This window comes from Callorhinus ursinus, unplaced genomic scaffold, assembly GCF_003265705.2.
Source record: "Callorhinus ursinus isolate GAN/ISIS: 27379988/994484 unplaced genomic scaffold, GSC_fseal_2.0 scaffold4, whole genome shotgun sequence".
NCBI lineage: Eukaryota > Metazoa > Chordata > Mammalia > Carnivora > Otariidae > Callorhinus > Callorhinus ursinus.
This window is the reverse complement of record NW_027397066.1, coordinates 63,047,635-63,057,671: the sequence shown is the minus strand read 5'-3', so window position 1 is coordinate 63,057,671 and position 10,037 is coordinate 63,047,635. Positions and strand designations below refer to the sequence as shown.

Below are 10,037 nucleotides of genomic sequence, written 5' to 3'. Positions count from 1 at the left end.
AGTGATTTTCCCATCCCCAACCCAGAGGTACTCTGGCCAATGAGAGCCTAATATTCTTTAGGCTCTAGGTTTGGATACAGGGATGACACATGGCCCATAACAGCTTTTAAGATTCAATGAAATCTTTGCAAAGGCTCTGGGATAGGGGCAGACACTCTTTCTCAATGGGCTTGACCCTGAGACAGTATAAAGCTGGAATTTCAGCACTCATTTGCTTCCATATGGAACCGGAGGCTGAAGCCAGCCAATGGAAGGCAGAGCTGAGAGATGAAGAAAAACCATATCCTAACAATACTTTTGAACCCTGAATTTGTGTCTAAAGCCCACATGACCCCTGGATTTTTAACTACATAATCCAAATAAATTCCTCCTCTTGAGTAAGGCGGTTTGAGTAAGATTTTCTGTCTTTATCATTCAGAAAGCTCTTAACTAAAATATCCTATAATAATGGGGGAGACCCAAGGTCCTGACAGCAGGGCCACCGGCGCCATTGCCAAGAAGAAGCTTGCAGAGGCCAAGTATAAGGAGTGAGGAATTGTCTTGGCTGAGATGTTGAAGCAGTTGGACAAGTTCAAGACCAACCTGGAGGAATTTGCCAGCAACCACAAGCAGGAGATCCAGAAGGATCCTGAGTTCTGGGTGCAGTTCCAGGACACGTGGGCCACCACTGGGGTGGATTGTCTGCCCTCTGGAAAAGGATTTTGGTCCGAGATGGTAGGTGTGGGAGCTTTCTATTGCGAGCTGGGAATCCTTCCACATGATTGAAGTGTGTGTGGCCCCGAAGCACAGGAATGGAGGTCTGCTAACTCTGGAGGAACTACAGCAAGACGAATTAAAGGGAAGGGGCAGATTCGCACAGGATGTCAGCCAAGGCGAACTGATCAGGGCCATGAAGAAAGTTAAGGCACCTGGCACTGGCTTCGAGGTCATTCCCCGTGGGTGGCACCCACCGCATTCAGTCGGCTCCAGCTGAGCTCAGTGTGGGTCACCCTGTGGTGCCCCAGCTGGCAGGAAAGAATGGCTACGTGACTGTCAGTGATATCAAAGCCAGTCTTAAATGGGAGGCCAAGCGCTAGCACACCTGCTGAAGGAAGGGCCGGCCCGGCTGGCCCTGCGGCCCCGTGGGAGGCTGGCCGCTGGCTGCCAAGCTCTTTTTGCTGCTGACCTCTCCTCTCGGTCCGTAACAGCAGAGGACCAGAGAAACCCTCCCTGACTCTGGGGCTGCAGCAGGGGGCACGGCAGCAGGCAGGGAGAAGGTGGGGAGGAGCTGTTGGTGAATAAAACCTGAACAGCTTTTTTTTTTTTTTAAGAAAGAAAATAACATATCCTACAATAAGGAATTTTCATTCAATTGTCTTCCCATACTCTTTCTTGACAGAGAGAGGGGAAAAGTGCAGTAACAGCTATTTCCTGCAGAATGGCATTGCCTATAACAATAGATCTGGCTACAAAAAACCCCAAACAACACCCCCCCCAAGAGAAAACAAATAAGAAGTCACTTTACGAGGATTTAGTTGCATGTTTCTTGTCTGAAGAGCCTTATTTGGTGCCATTGTTCTTCAGATTAGCGATGAGAGGGCACCTCCTCTCATCCCTTTGTCAGACTCAGTCCCTGTCCTGGTCTTTTACACCGCCAGCTGGTAGGCCTTCCAGAATTCTCCCCAGTGAGGTTCGATGCTCTAGATGGCCTTAACACAGCTGAAATGCCCTCTAGCTCTCTATGTCTACACCTTCCTCCTTTCTGTCAAATGTCACTGCAAATTTGTTCCAAGAAAAACTTGCTACAAGTCTTTCCAATCTTAGAATCTCCAGGTACCATCTACTTGCAAAAAAATATACCTGCCCAAAAGTGAAGCCTAATTAATGACTCACTTTTCTGATTGCCAGACTCACAGAAACAAGAACAAAGGGAAATGCTATAGGAATTCTTTTAAGGTCAGAAGAATCTGGTATACAGAACCATTTAGTTGGCAATAAGTTTGAGCACAAGATGTTTTCAGATTTTCTTTTAAAAATTCAAAATGTTTGGTATCTCCCAGGACAAGATGAATTTAGCTGTGCCCTGGTTGGTGACTCTAGAAACTACTTTTTATTTGCCAAAATGATGAATGTTTCAGTCTTCAAGGGAGCTAACATTGCCTAATTGTATGTCATACGGCCAATAGATGATAGGAACATGATGAATGATAATGATTTGGTAAAACTTTTTTGTAACGAGTATTTTTTAGGACTTTAAATAACAAATTGTGAGATTGGACTCGGTCTTCTCAAGAGATCATATCTTTTAAAGGGGAATAGGGGCTGAAGTACAGATATAAGCCAATCCCTTTTATATGTGCATAATTCATGATACTAACACTTAAATTAGATATGACCAAAGATGTGGAGCCATGTCATTTTCTAAGCTCAAAAAAAATAAAAGGGAGGTTTGTCCATGTGAATTATTTTTTTCCACAATGATTCTTAGAATATACATGAAAATAGGAATACTGAAAGAGTAGAAGTCACTATGGTATATTGCAGAAAATACTCTGGGCTCTGAATTAGGGGAGCGCAACTTTGGCCCTGTGCAGCCTTCAGCAAGTCCGTTATCTTTGGGTCTCTCCTCCTATATAAAATGGAGGATTACATAACTACCAAGAGAGCATCTAGCTGAAAATTTGGATTACTAAAACAGAGAAACTGTTGATTGTAATTCTTCTCAGTTTCAGTTCTGATCTAAATACAAAATGAACATCTTCAAAGAACTTTGAAGGTGATCACAGTAGCTAAAATGAATTGAGTTGGAAGAAAAGGAGAGCCTTAATATTAATATTCATTCATTCACTCACTCACTCGCAAATACTTTTGAGCACTTAATAAGCATCAGGCACTATAAGAGGTGCTAAAGGTACAGCAGCGAATAAATCAAAGCCCCAGTCATCATAGAGCTTATTTTCTGGAGGTGAAGATGCATCATAATCAAATGAATATGCCAAATGAAATGGGTCAGAAAATGATAAGTGCTATGAAGGAAAGTAGAGCAGAAAGGGAGTGCTTGAGATTGCCCTTTTTTATATCAGGTGGCCATTTGGAGAGAGACCTAAAGGAGGTGAAACAGTAAATCAGTCTATTTCCTAACTAGGAATAGCAAGTGCAAAGGCCCTGAGGTGGTAGTGTTTGACATGTTTTAAGAGCAGCAAGGAATTGCTGCTGGAGCACGGTGAGCAAAGCAAAGAGTGGTATAAAATGAGATCCAAGGAAAGGAAAAATATCAAAAGAAGCTGAAATGTTCTGTTTGCTTGAATATGAATTGCCCCTGTCCTCTTATTTGTAGCTCCTTTGCTACTCACATCGGGTAGGGGGAAATCTACTGGTTCAGTCTAATCATAACATTGGCTCAGATTTGGGTGGGATCAGAACCCGAGACTCGCCGTCACTATTGGCCAGAAACAGAAGCTGTTCCTTGGAGAGTAGGGCAGCGTTTCCTTCATTTTCAGCAAAGTTTAACTTACTTTAACTCAGGGACTTCTGTCCTTCCTTTGCTCTATTGGGAAGCCCTGTTGTACGCCTGCTGACACAGGTGTGGTGGGTGTGGGGGCACAGGCACTTGACGTCCATTCCAACCTCCCTCGAGTGTGTCTTCTGATACCACAGACACTGGAAATCTAAGGGCTACCTGGAACTAGAATTTGGGATATTTCCACTGATGAGATGCACTCACAACAGTTTGGAAGGTCAAAGTGAGGCTTTGCGCTTCTTTCCCCATCTCAGCAATCCGGTGTGTTTTCTGCAATATCTCCCAGTGTCCGGTCACCAGGGTCGCCAGGGTCACGAGGGCCCAACGGCAGTTACAAAGGTGGCCCCAGCAAAGGCTTTCAGAGCTACATCAGGACTTCCATTGGCTCTGGGCACTCTTGCCTCAATGTGGTCCTTCCTCCATTAAGAAAATAAGAAAAACTGTATCCTAGGACTGTACTGGGATAAATATGGATATATCATTACATATATGAAAACATTTAATTCAGACTAAAAGTTCTTTTTTTTTCCTGGTTTAAAAAGAAATTTAAATATGATTATGGGCTCTTAAAAGGCTTGCAGGCCCTAGACACTGCCTACTGGACCTAATGGATAAATGCGCCCGATGGCATTCGGCCCCCTGCATTGCCGCTGAAGCAATGTGTTCGTGAGGCCCCCCCTTTCTGGAGGCGGCCTCCGAGAGCCTGTCTGCCCCACTCTGGCTTCCCTGGGAGGCCTGTTTGCTCTGTTGGTCTAGGAATCATTTCTAGGAAACCCAGCCATTCTTAAGGTTTTGTAACCCACCCAATGCCCTATGTTATATCCAAACTTCATGAAAATAACCAGAATCAGGAAGCCTGGGTGGCTCCGTCGGTTAAGTGTCTGCCTTTGGCTCAGGCCATGGTCCCAGGGTCCTGGGATCGAGCCCCACATCGGGCTCCCTGCTCCTCGGGAAGCCTGCTTCTCTCTCTCCTGCTCCCTCTGCTTATGCTCTGTCTCTCTCTCTCTCTCCATATCCAAACTTCATGAAAATAACCTTTTTTTTTTTTTTTTTTTTCTCATTTTTGTTTTCTGTAATTAAACTTAATTGATAGAACCCAGGTTTATGCCATGATTCTCATGAATCTCTCAAGTCTGTTCCTTATCCTCACAGACCCAGTTCAGTCAGCCTCGTCCCTCTCACTCTTCTGTTCCCCCTCACACTGTACAATACATTGTGCCTTTCTCTATAATCGTTGGGATCTGCTCTCCATGGCGGGGAAGCCCCTGAGTCTCTGTATTAGTCAGCGTTCTTCCCAGAGAAACAGAACCAATAGGGTGTGTGTGTGTGAAGATTGAGATCTAAATTTATAGATAGAGATACAGTGTGTAGATATAGTCTATCTATCTAGCCAGGGAGAGAGAGAGCGAGAAAAAGAGGGAGAAATTGGTGGACTGATTTAAGGAATTGGCTCACATCATTGTGGAAGCAGCCGTGTCCACGAGCAGCAGGGTGGCCGGCGGGCCAGAGACCCAGGGCACAGTTGATGGTGCAGTTCTAGTCTGCTGGCAGAATGCCCCCTGCTGCAGGGGAGGGTGGTCTCCTTCCGTCAAGGCCTTCAGCCGATTGGATGGGGGTCACCCACAGCCCGGAGGGTGATCTGCTTTACTGAAAGCTTGCCAATGTAAATGTTAATCTCATCTAAGAAACACTTTCACAGAAACACAGAGAATAAGGTTTGACCAAGTACCGGAGTGCTGTGCTCTAGCTGAGGTGACACATACAGTGAACCCTTACAGTCCCCATTAGCATAAATCCATTTTTATTCTCTCTCTCCTCCTTCCCCTGGCCCGACGCATGCTCGCCTCTGAAATCACGGTTCTCCCAGTTCTTCCAGCACAGAGGCCTTACCTTCTCCCACTCCTTTAAATCAGCGGGTGAGGTGGAGCGCCAGCTTCTTTCCTCTCTCCTGTGTGATTTCTCACCCTCCCACTGCCCTCCTCTTTTCTCATCTGCTGTTCACATGAAGCCTGCACCCTTCTCAGCACCGGGACTTGCAGGATCTGTCCGCACTTCCGCAGACTCGGCTGCCTCATGTGCCTTCACCTCTGCCCTGTTCCTGGCCATCATCTTCAGCGACTTCAAAATCCACGTTACCCTTTCGGATTCCTTGAAAGCGTACCCGTTTCCTGGACTCCAGAGCTCCATCTCTGGCCCCCCAGAGTCAGCAGAACTGCACTCAGGGCTCGCAGAGGTCTGTTTCTGAGATGCGTGTCCCATTCGCAGGCAGAGCCTGGCAGCTCCTGCCCCCTGCCCCCCTAGTAAGTCTGCCACCAGCTTCCCTGGAAACCGTCCTGCATCACACAATCTATCCCACTTCATCCCGATTCCATCTGCCTTCACTGCTTCCCGTCTTGCTTGCTAGAACAATTGACTCCTTGTGTGCCCCCATATCCTAGACTTGACTTTCAGAGACCCCCCCAAAATAGATGTAAAGTCATGGTACGTAGTACTAGTAACCTGGCAGATGATAATTAATCGGGCTTCTCTTCCTCTTCTTATTGCTCTTAGTCCTAGTCCTCCCTCTCATTCATTTTCTTGTGTTTCCGAGTGATGCTGTGTTTTTGGAGGAAAATAATTCTGAAGATACGGCACATTTCCTAGCCAGCGCCCTCGAGCGTTAGCGGCACCGTGACTCGTGCCTCTCCTCTAGCGCTCCGTGACCCCCTGGCACGCCAGCACAGAGAACTGGCCGTTCTGGATTCTTTCTACCCGTATCAGCCTCCATTTCCTTCCCTCAGCTTCTCCACCCAGCAGCCTCTCAGAGTTACACGCATAGCTATGCCTCCCACTTAGAACGATTTGATTATTTTAGGGTGGATTCCCCAGAAACAGACCCTGAAATGAGGATGCAGGGGTTCCCAAAGGCACTAGAAGATGAATGCAGATGTGAAACAGAAACAGGAAGGAAGTCAGTAGAGAGCGTGTTATGGGCGGGTTATTACTTTGGGCCACTGGGGCTCAGGCTCATGGAGGTCTCGGAGAGGCAGTGCAAATCATACCTCAGAGCTGGCCCATTGGGGAGGAGAGAGCACTCGGTTATTTATCCACTACCTCCCAGCTCTCATTAGTTGGGGGCTGTCCCGGGGGCATTAACCCACAGGGGTTTCCGTTCATTCTGCCCTAGATGTGGGCCAGGGCAAACTCCTATAGCTGGATAAAGGCTGAATGCAGACTGCCACAGGCACCTGCAGTAGGCAACAACATGTGTGGAATGCTCATTGTCAAGGGGACAGAGGTGAGGCACCAATACCATTCTATATGTCCTAATCCACCTAGCTTTACCGTAACACGTACCTATCCCTGTTTCTAGTTTCCCATCCTTTAATTCGGTGTACTAGGTACTCACAGAGACCCTATTTTGTTTATCCTCTTGGCCAGGCAAATTGTCATTGTCTCGATTTTACATAAGGAGAAACTGAGAAGTTAAGATGAAGTAACTTTGGGGGCGCCTGGCTGACTCAGTCGGTAGAGCACGCAACTCTTGATCTCATGGTCATGAGTTCAAGCTCCACGTTGGGGGTAGAGTTTGGAAAGAAAAAAGAAAAGAAAAGACAGGAAGGAAGGCAGGAAGGCAGGAAAGAAGGGAAAGAAAGAAGACGAAAGAGAAGAAAGAAAGAAAGAAAGAAAGAAAGAAAGAAAGAACGAAAGAAAGAAAAAGAAGAAAGAAAGAAAAAGAAAGAAAGAAAGAAAGAAGAAAGAAAGAAAGAAGGAAAAGAAAGAAAAAGAAAGAAGAAAGAAAGAAAGAAAAAGAAAGAAAGAAAGAAAGAAGGAAAAGAAAGAAAGAAAGAAAGAAAAAGAAAGAAAGAAAGAAAGAAGAAAGAAAAGAAAGAAAGAAAGAAAGAAAGAAAGAAAGAAAGAAAGAAAGAAAGAAAGAAAGAAAGGAAGGAAGGAAGGAAGGAAGGAAGGAAGGAAGGAAGGAAGGAAGGAAGAAAAAGGGAGGGAGGGAGGGAGGAAGAAAAAAAAGAAAGAGAGAGAAAGAAAGAGAAAGAGAGGGAGGGGGGAAGAAAGAAAGACAAAATCGAGTAACTTCCCTAAATTACCCAGCTAGTAAATTCTGGAACTGTGATTTAAAGACTAACTTGCATGCATTTTCTAGTACAGTAGAAATCCAAGGGCAGAATCTTGGGAGAATACCCATCATTATAAGCAAGATCCTGGAGTAAGAAGAGATGGGTCAGAGTACAAGCAGTGTTAGAAGGGTGATTTTGGAGATGTGGGGGGACTCTCTTCATCTAAGACTACCTTCCACCACTGTTTACTATCTCCATTTCTATCCATGCAACTTTCTAAAGCTTACTATGCCAGAATTACTGTTCTTATCCAGAGACCTTTACACAATTTCTAAGAACAAAAATCAGATACAATGCAATTTCCAGAATAAGCAATGCCTGATAAAAATGTAATATAATAATACTCAATTTTATTCAACACTTATATATCAATCACCTAGTAGGTGCCATGCACTGGGCTAGATGCTAAGAATACAATGGTGGACCACAAATATTCACCAACAGAAGGCGTGAATCAATGAACGACATGGTCTGTTTCTGAATATGAAATATACCACATTCTCAAACTGACTTTAATTATATAGAAGCATCAGCTAATTAGGGCCATTTACCGTGTGCAATTAAGGTGAATCTAGTACTCAAGAATTTTTTTCTTAGTTTGGATCTGCCTAGACGTATTTTCAACATTTAACAATGGTAGATAATGTTGATATGAAAAGGGCATACTCCTGAAATAATAACTGCCAAATCCTACACATTTTATGTAATTTATCACACTTGCCTGTATTCACAGGCTGTGAGTTCCACAAAAATAGACACTGATTTATTTTTTAGAATTTTCTTCCAGCTTTATTGAGATATAACTGACACATAACGTTGTATAAGTTTAAGGTGTACAGTACAATTTGATAAGTATAGGTATTGCAAAATGATTACCACAATAAATGTAGTTAACATCCGTAATCATACATAGTTACACATTTTTTTTCCTGTGGTGAGAACTTTTAAGATTGACTCTCTTAGCAACTTTCAAATACATAGTAGGGTATTGTTCATTGTAGTCACCATGCTGGACATTACCATATCCCGAGAACTTACCTTGTAGGATACTGATTTATTTTCATTTACTCATACATATTTGGCTTTTCAAATAATGCTTAGCACACAATATGTCTTCAATGAACATTTATGGGCTCAATGAATGACATAGATATTATTATTCCAATTTTACAAATGAAGTAAACACTCAGAGAGATTGAATGATATTCCCAATTTCTCAAAGCTAGTTGTTAGAAGAGTTAGGATAAATGAGGCTTTTCCAAATCCCCGTACCTAAGGGCCCCTATAAGACAAGCAGCACAGTGCCGAGTACCCAGTAGGCCATCGATATGTTATTCGTTCACCACGGCCTTATTAAAGATGTCTGGTTGTTGGCTTTAAGGTACAGCTGCTTCTCCTCCAGAGCTCTGCACGATCTTCTTGTTCTTCACTGGGGTTCCTCTCTTGATGCCCGCTCTCCTCCCACTCCAGAAACTGTGGATTCCCCCGCGGCAGAGGCCTGAGACCTGCTGACCCTCTGGATGTCTGCCTGCGTGTCTGCAAATCGCTTCAACTCAAACTGTGCTGGCCCGTGACATGACCTTTAGAAGCTGCCAAGTTCTCCTTGCGGAATGGTTTCAGTACTGCTGCGCATGCGCCCTGGGGGAAATGGCGACTGACCGGTTTCACACTTCCCTTTCGGAAAGTATGGGAAACATCAATCCAGGGAAATTGGGTATCAGTGAAAAGTTTGGTCAGTGCTCTAACTCTACTCTTTCACCTGTGCCCTGCCTTAGTACATTCCAGAGTTCTTAAGCCCTGCGCTAGATGACTTGCTATTATTGACCTGTAAGCTCGGAGGGTCTTATTTTGACTCGTATTCATGACTCTTAAATGCATGTTGAAGTTGCTTGGGGCCTGAAGCCAGAGCGTTCATGGGAAAGCAAGTTTCTGGACCCTTCTCCCCTTGGAAAATAGGTCTCTAAAGTAAAGGGCTTCGCAATTAGTGCTACTCTTGCATCAAGGCATCAGTGAGAGAATCAAGCACACAAATTTGGGAGCCATGGCTATCTTAGTTTGTACTGTGGCTCCAGAACAATCTAGTTGTGTGATCTAGGGCGGCACTTAACATTTCTGAGCCTCAGTTTCCTAACTAGTAAATGGAGGTAACGTTATCTACCTCATGGAGTTGTTGTGATGACAAAATGAAATAATATATACACATGGCTCATGGGGATGGTAAAGAAAACAGTGTATTATTACTGAGACAGGGGACACCAGAAAGGACTGGTGCAATCAACACCTGCTGGATCTTCTGGTCTGTTTGTGAGAAAAGAACATGAGGTCTTGGGGCGCCTGGGTGGCTCAGTCGTTAAGAGTCTGCCTTCGGCTCAGGTCATGATCCCAGGGTCCTGGGATCGAGCCCCGCATCAGGATCCCTGCTCAGC

The 10,037-nt window shown here is 44.7% G+C and overlaps 1 pseudogene; it reads left to right on the top strand.

Moving 5' to 3' along the window:
* Window positions 1-447: 447 nt before the first annotated feature.
* LOC112835522 (vacuolar-sorting protein SNF8 pseudogene) lies at window positions 448-1,076 on the top strand (annotated as a pseudogene).
* Window positions 1,077-10,037: the final 8,961 nt, after the last annotated feature.